The 16,258-nt window shown below is 47.5% G+C and overlaps 1 protein-coding gene across 2 annotated transcripts in view; it reads right to left on the bottom strand.

The window, feature by feature from the left end:
* GNG4 (G protein subunit gamma 4) overlaps positions 1-16,258 on the bottom strand; it is an 84,982-nt gene that overhangs the window by 37,590 nt on the left and 31,134 nt on the right. For both annotated transcript variants that reach the window (XM_036919306.2, XM_036919305.2), the window contains exon 2: positions 4,357-4,469. The gene's annotated coding sequence lies outside the window, so the exon portion shown is untranslated. The remainder of the gene's footprint in view (positions 1-4,356; positions 4,470-16,258) is intronic.

A 16,258-nucleotide genomic window follows, 5' to 3' on the forward strand; every position in this document is an offset into this window, starting at 1 on the left:
TCCTACACATTTGCTTATTCATTCCTCTAGCAGCCGATAAAGTTGGCAAAACACATGGAGCTTTGCTTTGCAAGTAAAGGAGGTGCAAAACTCAGAGAAATTAACCCAATTGCCAAATGTCTTACAGCCAAAATGTGTGGATCCAGAACCCAAACTCAAAACTTGGAAGCTTAGCTGAAGGTTCTTCCCCAATCTACAGTTCTAAGTACAAATTTCCCATGAGTAAGCTGACTTTATTAATTTTAATTTGATGTCATTCCAAAAAGTTTACAGACCTACTTGTTATTGTTGGAAGTTTCTTTTAAACAATAACATGTGCACGCACACGGGCGCACACACACACATACACACACACCCCTATCCCAGGCGTAGATTTGTTTTTCTAGCCGGGGAAAGAAACTCTCCCTGACCCAACATGTGATGATGCCACATGATTAAAAAAAACACCACTGTAATGCAGGGTGTTCACAAGAAAGCACAGGCCATAAATGACAGTTTCCCCATCTAATGAGAACCCACTCAGAGGGGGCCCAATCCTTCAAGCCTGAGAGCTGGGGACATGGGTGACAATGGCTTCCAACCGCACAGTGAGGCATGTTACCTGGCCCTTTTCTCACCCTCCCGTTTACAAAAAGTCCATTTTCAACACACTCCAGTCCATGACACAGGGCAACACTGGCTGAATGCTCAATATTTGAAAAGGATCCCGCTGAGCTATGGTTTCCTTCCTGTGTCCTGGAGACAAAACAAGCCGGTGGCTGGGCCACCCTCTTCAGGTTGGTATCTGGGAGCCTGGCACAGGGGGCTTGCGGCCTCCTTCCTCCCATGTCCTTCCTGGCAGCCCCTCCGCCTCCCCCGTGGCAGCCCCGCCTGCATCCCCTCCAGTGCACAGCCATCTGTCCCTCTGTCCACCATGAGGGGGCTGCTCCTGGGCTCTAGCATCGTCCTTGGCCCCTCCCTCTCACTCCCTCCATCCTCCTCGTACCATGTAGAGGCCCCTGTGGCCAACTCCGGTTCCCTTGGCCCTGCCAGCATAATCACCCAAGACTCGCCTTCTCTCCTTTGTCCTGAACACCCAACACTGTATCAATCCAACCCCTCCCATCTCTGCTCACTAAAGTGCTGCTTAGTGCTGCTAGAGAAAGCCCTTAAATGCTGGGGACCGGAGCCTAGAGGGTCACAGTGCAGCCTGAGTGGGGCATCAAAGCTGCCTGCCAATCTCACCACTTCCCAGGTCATCCCACCCACCCTTTGCTCTCCTGACTGTCAGTCTCCATCGAGTCCTCACCACCTGCTCTCTCATCCTCACTAGGTGCCCTCAGCACCAACCCATAGGGAAAAGGTCATTAGAGTTAAGACAGAGCCTCCTTAAATCGCCCGCCACCTAGCTTCTCTGCATCTCCTTGCATCCTCTACTGCTGGCCCATCCCAGCTGCTCCCTTACCATGTCCCTGAGAGCAGGGCCCACCTTCCCTGCTGAGAATGCCACACCCTCACTTTTCCACCTCCCTGAGCTGGTCCCCATCAATGGGAAAGGAGCGGTGCCTGAAGGAGACTTGCAGGAAAGGTTTCCTAGTCGAGGCCTGAGAGGAGAGCCTGTCTTTGGCTGCCTTGAGTGAGTTTTGCCATACTGACCACGGGGGAGCTGACCCAGGGCAAAGTCAGGAAGCTCATGGAGAAACCGACCCAGGGCCCTGAGCCTCAGATATTCTGGACCGTCTGCTTCTGACCCATGACACTGAGAACGCATATTCTTCTCAGTTGAGGTCATGTCTGTGCGGTTACCCTCACCGGCACTGAAAGCATCTCCTTTCTGGGGCTCAGACAGCTGACCCTTGAGCAACACGGGGGGCAGGGCCACTGACCTCCTTTAGAATCAAAAATCTCCCCCAAAACTTAACTATGAAGAGCCTACTGTTGACTGGAAGCCTTAATGATAACATAGTCAATAAACATGTATTTTATTTGTTTTATGTATTATATACTGTATTCTTACAGCAAAGTAAGCTAGAGAAAAGGAAATGTTTTTCCAAATTGTCACAAATCTCAAAACATTTTTCCAATATATTTGGAAAAAAGTCGGTGAATAAGTGGACCCGTGTTGTTCAAGGGTTGTCTGTACTGCACAGATGGTGGGCCTGTCCCCTTGTCCATGGCTCTGCTCTACCACTCACCCCTCTTTCTCCCATAGTACTGGAGCCCCTGGGTGCCTTGTCCTCAACATATAAAAATATATTTATGTCTTTTTCATTACCTTAAACCAAACAACAAAACAGAGAACCTTTCCTCCAATTTCCACTCTTGCTCAAGAAGAAGGTGGAGAGGTAATTATCAGTGCCCACAAAAGGGGCCCCTAAGTACATAAACACAGAGGTGCTGAAACAAGGATGGAAAGCTCTCTTCCTGGCACACGGGTAACAGCCTGCTCTGCCTGCCTGCTCTGTTGCCCTCAGCTCACACTGACCCTGTTTCCAGTATGTTACTATTGTTGTCATCAATGACCTGCACACTGGATCACGCTGCCTTTCCAAGTGATGGGTAAGGTCTCTCATGGCACGTGTACCCAGGAATCAGACTGTTCACTACACATGTGTATTTCACAACCTCCCAAGGCGATTCTGGTATGTACCATCGCTGCTGCAAATTGTTTCTGCACTATTGTTCCTTTCTGTCGCCAACTAACTTCGCAAGGTGTTCCACGTACCTTTGGGACTCTAAATCAGTCCTTGGAAAAACTTAATGGGCATATGAATCCCTAGGGATCTTGATAAAACAGGTTTTGACTGAGTGGGTTGGGGTATGGTCCAAGAGTCTGTACTGCTTACAAGCTCCCAGTTGCTGCTGGTCCACAGACCAAACTTTGAGTAGCAAGACTTTGAATCACTAAATGTTAATAGTGGAAGGGAACTTAGAAGGCTAGGTCCAATCATTTTTCTAGTGAGTCAGCATATTCAGGGAGGTTAAATAACCTACTTTTGCTGGTCTCTCTGGCAGAAGTGGCACTCACCCCTCCTGGGGCTAGTGGGCCCTCTGGGCAGGGAAGGATTATACCCCACACCCTTGGTCTATCCTGCTCTCCCAGGACTCACCCCTTGAGTGACCCTGAACCTTGCCTGACTTGGGAGTGAGATGTCAGGGGAGGAGGAGCCCTGTGGCAGGCAAAGTAATCCAGGAAGATAGCTGGTGCTGGGGAAGGAAATGGCTTTTGTTAATTGGAGCTAAAGACAACTGAATTTTTTAAAGATATGATCCCATGAGATCTCTGAGGCCCCATGTGGCCAGGTACCTCTTAGGCTCCACTTGAGTAATATCTCTGCCCTGTAAGACTCCAGAGGCCATACTTCTACATCAACTGATGAAAGTCTCTCCATTTGTGTGTGTACATGGACACCCCACCTTGGCCAAAAAGTGAAAATGGAAGTAGGGACAAAGAGGAGGTGGAACTAAGCCAAATAGGCACCCTGGCTACCAGTGGACCACTGAGTTGACTTTTGGCTTTCTAGAAGATGAGGCAGAAGGGAGAATGAGCCTTGGGGGAGGGACTCTGTCACTGCCATGTTCAGACGGTCATTTCTTCTCAGGACACTGGAATGCACTCACACACAGATGGGCTTACAGGGAGATTCTGACAGGCTGCATCTTGTGCACACAGGTGCACAACTCATAATCCCAGAGTCAGGAGTGGGAGGCAGTGTGAGGTGGTTCAGTCCCCAGTGCTGCTGATCTGACTTATGATACAGGGCTTAGAATTTCTGGACAAGTGGATGTCATCACGCCTTTTCCTCCACCCTCCTAATATGACTTATCTCCACATGCTGCTGCTAAGTGTCTGTTGACAGAGTGCTGCAGGGTCTCCCTGGGAAATGCCTGAAAAACAGCCAGTGAGCACAGCCCCCTGGCCTGAAGGGACCCGCCAGCTTGGACTGCAGGGAGGGGGTGCTGTTGCCTCCCTGCACCCTGTCACAGTGGGCTGCTGAACAAGGATGCCTGCCTGAGGAACATCTCTCTTCCTGAGGGGGTGCACACTTGGTTCCTGAGCCCAGGCCCAGGCAGATGGCTTGGTGTTCCTCTCCCTGCTTCCCTGAGATGGGGCGCATCCACTCATGGGGCAGGTAATGTGAGGTGGTGGCTAATTTGTAAGATAGGCTTCATAATACCCTTCATCTGCTATGGCAGGTGGGAAAGGGGAACAGGATGGTGACAAGTGCCAGAAGAAGAAAGTGATAGTGTGAGGACCTGGCCACACCTCAGGAATCCTGACAGTCCAGCCTCACCCCAGGCCCACACGCACACCTGGCAAAAATGCCTGCTCTCCAGAAAGAACCGGCTCTTGGACAGAATACATCACTTCCTTACCTGCTGAGAGGTGGCACAGTGATGGGCCTGGCAGAGGACAGGCTGGATGCAGCAGCACTAGCTGATGGTCGTCAGAGGAGCGGCTGGTTCTGGGCTCCTGCTTTGAGGCTCACCTGAAAGCACAACCAGAGACAGACTGACAGGTGTGGCAGAAGCCAGGTGTCCCCCTCCTACAGTGCCCTCTCCTCGTGCTCAACAGTTGTCCTTGTAAGCCCTGGGACTCTTGCAGCAGACAACAGGGGAGATGGCGAGCTCAGACAGAAAGAGAAGCTCCCGGTCTGACACAGAGCAGAGTGGGAAGATCTCAAGGCCACAGGCTGCCCTGGGCTTTCCCGGACCTGCATGCCCTGGCTCCCAGCTCCAACCAGACCTCTGCCAAACAGACACTCTAAATGTTTTCTCTTATTATAAAAAGAAATACCAATTGTAGAAAAAGGTAAGAAAGAAAATTACAGCAAAAAAAAATAAAAAGAAAGAAAACCAACTAGAATACCTTTTCCCAGAGATAACTATGGTTAACATGTGATGTATAATATTCTTACACATATTAGAAATAACCGGACTCCAACCAAAGGACACTTAGCACAGAAGAGAGGACTCAGTCGGATGACTTTACAGCCAAGGACTCTCCGTAGAGAAACAAACAGTCCTGTTACCTCCCTCCCCAGAAAGGCTGACTCTGGGACAATGGACCCATCCCTCAGCGGTTTTCCAAACATCTTGATCTACAGTGTCCACGTCTCAGGGATCCTGAATTTACTCTGGCTTTGAACTTTGGGTGAGAACTTTGCAGCCTGCTTAGTGCATCTTGCTCAGCCCATGCACGGTTCCCCAAATACCACGTGCCTGCTCTTTCCAGTGTGTGGTTGTTCCTTCCTGTCAGAGTAATTCGTTGCACCTGGATGCTTCCCGGTCCCAGAGTTATTAGGTTCTTACATAGTTTTACTCTAATCTCCCTCTCTGTTTTGTTTTCTCACTTCTCTGCTATTAGAAAACCCTTTCTGGTCTGTTTACTCATTTCCTTGCAATTTGCTAATAGTGCTCTCCAAAACCATTCCATGCTGGCGGGAAAGTAAATTGGTGTAGTCACTTTGGAGGGCTGTATGGAAGTTTCTCAAATAACTAAAAATGGAAATACCATTATGACCCAGAAATTCCACTTCTGGGAATTTACCTGAAGAAAACAAGATCACTAATTCAAAAAGACACATGAACACATATGTTTATGGCAGCATTATTTACAATAGCCAAGATATGGAAGTAAGCCAAGTTCCCATTGATAGACAAATGAATAAGAAAGAATGGTACACATATACAATGGAACATTACTCAGCCAGAAAAAAAGAAGGAAATCTTGCCATTCTCAACAATGGGGCTGCACCTAGAGGCTACTGTGCTAAGTGAAATAAGACAGAGAAAGACAAACACCATATGATTTCACTTATATGCGAAATCTAAAAAAAAAAAAGTAAGAAATAGATCCATAAATACTGACAATAGACTGGTGGTTGCCATAGGGGAAGGGGTTGGAGGGATGGATGAAACAGTTGAAGGGGATAAAGGGACAAACTTCAAATTATAAAATAAATGGAAGTACAGCATAGAGAATATAACCAATAATACTGTAAAATCTTGGTATGGTAACAAAGGGTAGCTACATTTACCGTGGTGAGCATTTAGTAATGTATATAATTATATACACTATGTTGTACATCTGAAACCAATATTCCAACAGAAAAATCTTTAAAGAGTGCCCTTTCAAATGAAGCCCCTGGGATGCTCGGTACAGCAAGTTCTATTAGGCAAGGATCTGACTGCAGGGTGGCACCTAGAATGCTGTGGCTTCAGCAACTGTCAAACTTCATATTTACTTTCCTCTTGTTAAAAAAAAAAAGGAAGAAAATAATCTCATTCTCTGTGTTCAAGTCACTGCTGTTCCAAACGGCAGGCATCTCAATTGCTGGGTGATCTTCGCCCACTGTGGGGGTCCCAGCGGGTCCTCACTGGAGAAGCTGAGGAGGGGTGGCAGGCCCTCCCCAAGTCCCTCTCGCCCCCACCACCTTACAGAGGGAGGAGGACAAACAGGTCCTAGAGAGGAGGCCACTGAGGGGCAAGGGGTATCCTGCAGGGATGGAGCCCGTACCTACCCACAGAAGGCTACTTGCAAGTCCAGCTGGGAGTTTTCCCTGTCACCCTTCCCAGCAGACACTCCTCCCTAACCGCCAAGGCCCCGCCGGCCCCAACAGTCAGACCGACCCTATCTCTCACACCCTGATCTCGGCTCCGGCTATCTAATCTTGTTCTAGAAATCAGGGGAATGTTCTCTACTCTCAGCATCTTCATTCTGGAAAGAAAGGCAGACGTTCCTCTGAGGGCATGGCCACATCACAGCTCCTAGCAAAAGTCCTGCAGTAAAGGCTGCAAATGAGATGAGGTTACGCTAGGGGAACCACAGTGAGGAGACAATGGTATCAGTTTCGTTAAGGTGATTAGATATTTTTGTACCTATACACATCCTGTCTGAGAGATCTAAGGCCTGGTACAGCAAATTCTCTTGACCAGCACCATGAAAAAGAGCTCCCTCGTCACAGAAGTTTGAGAAGGGCCGTTATCCTGCCACTGTGGTGGAGAGCCAGACTGTGCTCTAGCACATTAAAGGCTCTGAGGAGTCTTGCGGCAAAGAAACTCATTGACTGAACCCTGCACATCTCAAAATGACGGATGCAGGAATACGTCGATTTTCTTCCATTTGGTAATACAGCAGTGCTCCTCGTGTTTTCCATCACACAGTGGGATGAACGGAGCAGCAGAGCCAACCAGCTGCCAAGGCCCCCGACAGGGCCAAGGGCATGGAGGATGGCAGTGCACCTGCACGGTTCTCCATGCGTCTGCTGCTCCCCGTCTGCTGCAGGCAGGCCCGCCTCTCCCAGCGGTTCCCCAGCTCTGGCTAGTATCAGAGTCACTTGGAATTGACCATAACCAAGGCCCAGCAATACTCTGTGTCAATGACCCTGGGCCTCTGGGCTCTCTCTTAGCTCTCCAGGGGACTCTGAGCCCCAGATTTTCACACCACTGCTCAAGCCCAGCGGTCCTCAGCCTTTATTGTGCATCTGAATCACCGACAGCATTTTGAGGAGACACCCAGGTCACCCCCCAGTCACTCTCTAGGGGAGGGCTCAAGCACTGCTGGATATTTAAACTTCCTAGGTGACTGCAAACACCGCTCTAGTCTGCACCTAGGCCAGTGCTTCCCAAACTCTGTTGTGCACGTGACTCCCCCAGATCACAGACTATCATTCAACAGATGGGGCAGGGCCTCAGGGAGGGACAAGCACCTGCAGTTCCTGGAGCTCCTGAGAGCTCCACCCAGACCTGCGGAATGGGATCTGTGTTTTACACTGAGTGATTCTTGTCTGTGCTAGAGGTGGACAAGCTCAATGATGGACTGGTCAGGGTCGTGGGCTCAGGGCCACTTTATTCAGAGACTCTGGGCCCAAGATGAGACTTTTTCAAAGACACACAAGTCAGTGGGAGTGGGGAGGGGGTAGTAGAGTTGCTGTTCTCCTGACCCTCAAATATAATTTACAGTCCTGTCCAGCTTTTTTGGGCTCCTCTCTGAGGTGATGCACTAATTCTGATAGTTCTTCAAAAGACAATATGTCAGGAGAAAGCTCTACCAATTTCTCCTCGTCCACTCAGTCTTTGCATAGCATCTTTCACCAATGCTTGGGGCCTGTTTGAGATGTGGGCCACCGACATGCCCGGAGCCCCAGGAGGGGCTATAGACGCCTTCCCATGTCACCACTAGTTCTCAAGGTAAGACAAGTTGTTGGTGTGATGGCAGCTTAGCTCCTGACTGGCTTCCTCGGGCTGGTTCCTAAAAAATGCTGCTTTCTAATAACACTAAATTTTACCATGAAGTTTTTGAAAGCTTTTACTTTTCCCTGAAGAGCAGAAAATACTCACCTCTAAACAAAATTCTGTGGTCTCATTGTGAGGGCCCAGAAAGATCCAGCATGTGGACTCTAGCAGGCCCTGAGACCCTTGAGGGCAGAGGCAGGTTTTACTAATGCCTGTGTCCCCAGTGCCAACATGGGACAGTCTCAGAGCCCATGTCTGTACAAACATAACTCATGTCTGCATGGAAGAACAGACTGGGCTTCAGAGCAATGCTGCTGCTGTTTCGATTCTTAAATGGAGTTAATTTAGCTTCTGGTTCTGAAGTGCAGCGACTTAAAGTCACACTCAGTTGCAATGGCATGGTGCTGGACCTCAAGGGACCACAGTCATGGTCTCTGTCCTCATGGGGCTGACAGTCTGGTGGAGGGTGTTACACAGTGTTGGAATGATCGTGCTGATGAGCATATTCTTACGAACGGAGGCATGCGGTTCTGAGTGGGTGTATAACCAAAGAACTTGACCCAGCTTGGTGCACTTAATGCTGGTTTCTATGAGAGATTCTGAAGCCACAAAGCGGAGTGAGAGCTGCCTGCCCTCACAGAGCTCAGGTTCTGAGGGGAGATGAGTAAGTAAGTAATTGCCATGGTGACAGGTGTATATGGGGTTGATGCCCAACAGAATCCATTCCCCCCTTTTCTCAATAATTTCATGGTGGCAGGGTATGTGGCTAACAGGCTGGACTTTTCCCAGCATCCCTGTGACTCATTTTTTTACCAAAGGAAATGTGAGTGGAAATGATAGGTGCCACTTCTATATATGCGCTCCTCCATGCTCTTTCCCCAGCCCCAAACCAAGATGTGTTTGCAACTTAAATTCCACAAGGGCAGGCAAGGAGAGTGCCTGGGGCAGTGGCTGTCCATGCGGTCCCAGGACCTGTGATGTTGGCACCACCTGGGTGCACGTTCTTGGGCCCCATTCAGACCCACTGAGGAGAAACTCTGGGACTGGGATGTAGTTTAACAAGCCGGTCAGGTGATTCGGATGCTCAGAACAAACTGAAGCCCTAGGGGAGGAGGGAGAAGCAAGGTGTGGGGAGCCTGAAAACCCACCTGGAGGTGTGCTGCCCTGTCAGCCTGCGTTACTCACCTGTGGGCTCATGGGTGTGACAAACATTTGTAGGCTTACATCCCAGTATTTCTGGGCCTCTTTGTCACAGCAGCTTCACATCTCCTAACAAATACAGTATTTCAACAGAGGTCTGTTTATGGTGATATGCAAACACAGTTGCTCTGAAAATACTTTCCAATTTTGAGACAAAAGGACTAATTTAAGAAAATCTATTTGGAAAACCAAATACAATGAGGTATTAATTATAGCAAGGATTCCACCTTCTGAAGCCATGTTCACTTCTAGGGTTTAACACTTCTGGGCACAGACTGGTGGGGTGAGCTGCCAGACTCAGGCATCCCCAGGAAAGAATCAGCTTATGGGAGAGGCAGCGCAACACACAGCCCTGGCTTACTAATCACACCTTCCAGTACTGCATGGTGTCTGTCATTCAGATTTGCTATTCGGCCCAGTCCCAAAGGTTAAAGGGGGCTACAAGTAGAAACGTAAGGATGTCACTGTTTTCACCCTAAAATCCTCTCAGATGCGAGGCCCGCAAGATGGCACTGCTTTGGCATAAAAAGCAAAAGGAATGTTCTCCTGGTGTTCAGAGCCATCATTTACTAAGATTCCTCTTCCCTAGCTTTAAGATAAATTGGTTTTGAATTGCCACGAAGATTTCACATCTTGGAGTGTCCCACCAATAATGGAAGCCACATGAGCTTCGAAACAAGGGATCTAAAAGGGAGGAAGATCCTAATTCACTGCAGTAACAGAGGGCGCAGACTTCAATGTGTACACATGGAAGTGTAAGGTGGTATTTTTGCCTCCAGGACAAATTTTTCTCTTTCTTACAGTCACTCTAAGACAGAGTTGAATGTCCTTAACCTGAGGGGAGTGGTAGAGAATCAGGTGCTGTCACACCAGACAATTTCAGCTCCAGGTCTGTAGCAGGAACCTGGTCCCCTCAGCAGGGACATGGCCAGAACCCTCTCCACTCCTGCATGAATCACTTTGCAAATTAAATACTGTCATAGTCAAGCTCGATGCATTTTATAATCTGGGTCTCAGTTACTCAGTTTACATCTTGACTTCCTGATGGCATCTGCCTGATCTAATAACATCTCATCACATAGATGCTAAAGCAGCACAGGGATAAGGGACAGAGTGCTCTTCTTAGGAAGAACACTCTGGGTCTGCACGGTGCTGGTCACCACCCACCAGGAGACTGCTCTCCTTACCTGGTCCCTATTAAGGTCAAGAAAATTAAAGTAAGTTGGCAGACCATCTTAAGGGCATTTGACAAGTTAGTACATAATAATCAACAGAAGAAACCAGGTCCATCTTCGGTATGACCCATAGTACTCCCATTCTCTCATCTATGTGGCCACCCTGGACACTCACTCCCTAATTATTCATTTGATCTTGCAGATAAGAGTCCAAAAATCTTAATCGACAGAAACAAGAATTAAAAAGTCTAACAGTGTTCTGTTGCTTTCATAGCAGTCTTCCTAGGGCATGAGGTTAACTCTTTTTCCGCCTGCTGGGTTAGATATTCAAGTTTCCTGAACTGGGCCATGCTGCTGCCCAGTGTGAATACAGTGGGGAACAGAAACTCATGTCCTGTGCATGGTGCCTTACAGCAGGTCATAATCATCACTTGCCTCATGGCAACTCTGCCCAAGTGGGAGGGTCACTGTGCAGGAGGAAAGGCCAGGCCGGGGTGCTGGTTTCCTAGGGCTGCCTTAACAAACCGGTGGCTAAAATGCTGATGTTAGTTATTTCCACAGTTCTGGAGGCCAGAGGTCTGAAATCAAGATGTCTGCAATGCCATGTTCTTGTTGAAGGTTTTAGGGGAGGATCCTCCCCCTCCTGTTCCAGCGTGTGGAGGCCCCCAGACGCCTTGGTGTCCTGGGCTTGTGGACACATCGCTGCGTGCTCCAGTCTCTTCTCCATACTGACCATGTTTCTGTGTCCTCTCCCCTTCTTCTACAGATACCAATCACTGGATTTAATGCCTGCCCTAACCCAGCATGACCTCACCTAAACTAATTACATCTGCAGAGACCCCATTTCCAGATAAAGTCATATTCTGAGGTTTCAGGTGAGTAGGAAGTGCAGGTGGGGACACTATTCAACCCAGTATCACCAGGAACCCCAAACCGTGGACTAGTCTATGCCCACCTCTACAAAAAAGCAAATATTTTTTGTTCTTCGTAAGACCCATAAGAAACATCTCTCTGAGAATGGCATGGAGCTTGACGGTTGCATGAGAGAAATTCATCTCTGTGTGATGGGGAGAGGGACTGAGAAGCAGCCTACACAAGGCAGTTAATAACCTAGGCCCATCTTAATGTCCTCATTCTACAAATGAGACCACTGAGGTCCAGCCAGTTATTTTTCCAAAGTCATTCAATTGCTAATTAGCAGAGAACATCTGAGAACCCAAACTCAATCCATTCATCATTCATGTCTTCAACTCTTACTGTGCCAGGCATGGCACTGAAGACATAGGGAGGTGGTTCAAACACGACATGCGCCCTCTCCAGTGTGGGAGACAAATGGATAGCAGCACATGAGACCATCAACCCAAGGTACCACTGGTCTGTGATGGGCAGAGAGGCCAGAAAGCAGATCACAGATTCTTCTTGGGAGGGGGTGGGGGTAAGAAGAAGGTTGGGAAAGGCTTCACTCTTAATCTGAGCCTGAGAAGATGACTAGGAGCCCACCAGGCAGAGGGAACAGCAAGTACAGAGGCAGAGAAACTGTGAACAAGCCTGGCATGCTTTGGACACTGTGTAGTTCTTTATTCCTAGAGCCCAGGAAGGCAGGGATCATCACAGAGAGTCTCAAATGCCATGCTAAGGTGGTGCCAGGTAGGCAGTTGTAATCAATTGAAGGGTATTTAGGCAGAGAAGTAATAAATTTTCTTTTAGATTTGAGAATGATCACTTCAATTTCATGTGGAGAATGGGTCAGATGTGAACAAGATAAGCAAGCAGGCTAGGTAGGAAGCTGCCCAATGCTAGATGAGACTGTGCACCCTGATGCTCTAGAGGGAGAGGGGGCCAAGGGGCTGTCCAGGTCCTAGGATGGTAGGATTAGGATCTGGGTGTTGGGAAAGGCACCCGGGCTGACTGCCAGGGAGATGGTGATGCACCACTCACCACGCTTAGCAAAAGAGAAAGCGGGCTTTGTAAGGATGAGCAATTACTTCACGTGGGAGCCAGCTGAATGCAGGGTGCCTTTAGTATATTGAAGAGAACATGCCCTACAGACTGATGGACTGATGGGTGTGAGTTTATAAGTGAGTTTGAGCTGAAGGTGGAGCTCTGTAGCTCAAGCATGGCTTGTAGGGCAGTAGAAGTCCTGGCCATGGAAGGCTTCCTGGGGACAGGCAGCACAAGCCAGCAGGCTAGGCCAGGTGGGAGCTTTGGCTCAAACCAGCATGGCTGGGCTGAACAGAGGGAGACTATTACTGAGTTCAAGCTTGTGCCCCCCCATCATGTGACATGCCAGTAAGTTGAGAGACAAGAGTTTGGAGCAAGGAAGCCAGCGGACCAGGAAGATGGCAGACTCATGTCCTAAAGCCCCATCTTCACTCAGGGTTGATTTTAAGCTTCTTTTATATTGGGTAAGTGGGGGCAGGAGGGAGTGGAGCTCAGGAGGTGACAATGGACCTCAGACAGGATGTGAGCAAGGGTCTGAGGAGGGTGTCCTCGGTCAGCTGACTCCAGGCATTTCACAGATGTGGGTCTGGCCATGATGTTCCATAAGGCCTTGACAGCCCATCAACACTTTTGTACATGCCTCTTTGTCTCCTGGGGGAGGTGAGTTTGGGGCAAGGGTTTTGTTGCACCCATCTTATGTCACCAGAAAAATTCTTTTTGATGGTAACAAACTTGTGTGCAGGGCTGGGCAAATGCTTTCTGACCGGAGATTAAGATTAAGGCAGCAAAGGAGACAGATACAAAGTGAAGGCAGGGATGCCAACTTCTTCACTCTGTTAAAACTGCATGCTCATCTCTGGGCTGTTTCTTTGCTCCTCAGTCTGCATTTTCAGATTTGCAGAAGATTCTAATGCCAATAAAACCCAAGGAACTATTCATTGTGGACCAAGTGGCCCCAGTTGCTACGACTGTGTCTGAGGCTTCATGAAGTGAAATTTTCAAAGTGGAGAAGAGACAGAGGAACTATTGTGTTACCACTGACACCAAACTATTACATAGTTTGTATGGAGTGCACAGGCTTAGATGAGGCTGTGGGGCTTGCTCTCAGGGAAACAACTGTCTACAGAGACAACAATACAGACAGGCCCTTTCTGTGAATTACCTGCACTGTCACACTCTATGTAATCAAAAGCCAGCACAAATTTTGTGGGTTGTGCACTTCAGTTGGTAAGGAGGAGTTCATGCCAATTCACCCATCTACCCCTTCCAGCCAGATCCCTTTTCATCCCACCTGCATGGTTTTTCAGTCATCTTAACAAGCTTCAGGTGCAGCCTCACGTCCACACTGAGTAACATCAGTGGCTCTTATAAATCTAGAGACACTGCCTTTTCCCTGGATGGTTTCTCCTGCCCCTACAGGGGCCAGCCCTGCTCCCCTTACATGGGTGGACTTCAAATGCCATGGCCTATCTGTGCCCTGCTGGGAAACAGCAGTCTTGGCAGAGAGACCAAGCTGCCCAATTAAGATGAGGTGGTTCCATCTTCTGCCACTAGTCACAGGAAATACTGTTTCTAAAGGCTCCAGCTGCTGACAACTGTATTTTATCTTTTACCATTTTTAAAATATAAAACTTACATTTAAATGCTTATATTTTGAAAAACATTTATTGAGGTAAAATTCACATAAATTTCAACATTTTTAAGTGTACAATTTGGTGGCATTTATACATTAAAATGTTGTATGACTACTACATTATGTAGTTCCAATACACTTCCATCCCTCCAAAATGAAACTGTATATCCAATAAGTGATTCTCCCCATTTCCTCCCTGCCTACATCCCCAACAATCACCAATCTACTTTCTGTGTCTACAGATTTGCCTAGGACATGTCATTAAATGGAATCATACAATAGGTGACCTTTCGTGTTTTTCACCTGGTATGATGTTTGGTGGGGGGTGGAGAGGAGGGGGGTGTCCATCCACATTGTAGCATGTATGAGCACTTTATTCCTTTTTATAGTGGAAAAATACTCCATTGCATGGACATTCCACAATTTTTTAATCCTTTTATCTTTAGATGGCCATTTATGGTGACTACTACTGCTTTGAACATACATGTACCTGTATTTATCTGAGTACCTGTTTTGAACCATTTTACAATCCCACCAGCAACATATGAGGGTTCCAATTTTTCCAAATCCTCACCAACATTTGTCATTTTCTGTTTTCTGGGGATTATAACCATCCCGTGGGTGTGAAGTGGGACCTTTTCTGTAATTACTAATGATACTGAGCAGTTTTCATTTGCTTGTTGGCGTTTACTTTTTAAGAACTGTCTTTACTTTAAACTTTGAGAATTTTGTCACAATTTCAAGTTTACGGGAGGGTTGCAAGAACCGTACAAAGAAATTTTTCTGAGCCATTTGAGCATGAGTTGCCAACCTGACTTCCTAATTACCCTGAATACTTAATATTTCCTAAAAACAAGAACATTTCCTTACATAATCACAATACAACCATCAAAGCCAGGAAATTAATGCTGATACATCACTACCATTCAGCTTCTATCAAAACTACTAGTAATATTCTCTATAGTAAAGGGAAATCAGCCCTGCTGGCACTTTGGTCTTGAACTTTAAGCCTCCAGAACTGTGAGCATAACGTTATATTGTTTAATGCACCCAGTTTGTGGCATTGTTTTGCCAGGCCTGGCAGACAAATACAGCTCCTCACTGGTAATAAGATTAAAGCCAACCACTTTAGCCCAGTAGAATGCCACTCAGACTCACGAGACCACTATACACACACACCAAGCTATGCAGCAGGGTAAGCACAGAAGCCCCGGCTTGCCAGCAGACAGTGTCAGGACATCTCATGAGGAGTCCTGGGGCAGTCCTTACAGCAGTTTATGCAGCACCCAGGAGCTACCATACCCCAAGTGGGAGCATGGTGCAGGAGGAGATGAGATCTCATTGATGGGTGAAGGGTCACCTTGGTGCAAAAGACCCCTGCCCCACAAAATCAGGTATCTCTTCAAACAACTTCAAGGTCCCTACAGGGGACATGCCACTTACAAGGATCACTAAAACTTGGGAAACCCAAAGTATCGTGCTTACATAAGGTATCTGAATTTCATCCGTAGCTGCTCCCAGTCCATATGTAATTTACAAATCAGGGGACTTTTTTACCATAAACAATGTTGCCTGACAATACAGTTGACATATATCATCCTATCTGGTTTCTGTGGGGTGGGAGGCAGAATACTGGTTTCCTAAAGATGCTCATGTCCTAAATTCTCAAAACAGGTTATGCTACATGACAAGGAGGAATAAAGATAGCAGATGAAATGAGGGCTGCCAATCTGATGACTGTAAAATAAGATTATCGTGGATTATCTGGATGGGCGCAGTGTAATCACAAGGGTACTTATAAGAGAAGGAGGGAGGCAGGAGAGTCAGTGTCAAGAGTCAAAAGATTTTAAAGGATTGAAGATGGAAGGGGCCATGAGTCAAGGAACATGTGCAGCCTCTAGAGGCTGGAAAATGCAAGAAAAATGGGATTTCCCTTTGAGCTCGCAGAAAGAGAAACAATTCTACCAACACCTTCATTCAGCCCAGTGAGACCCATTTCAGAAGTCTGCACTTCTAGGGCTGTGTACAATAAATCTGCATTGCTATAAGTCCCTAGCTGTGTGGTAATTTTTTTTGGTATCATTAATTTACA

Source organism: Manis pentadactyla, chromosome 8 (assembly GCF_030020395.1).
Source record: "Manis pentadactyla isolate mManPen7 chromosome 8, mManPen7.hap1, whole genome shotgun sequence".
Lineage (NCBI taxonomy): Eukaryota > Metazoa > Chordata > Mammalia > Pholidota > Manidae > Manis > Manis pentadactyla.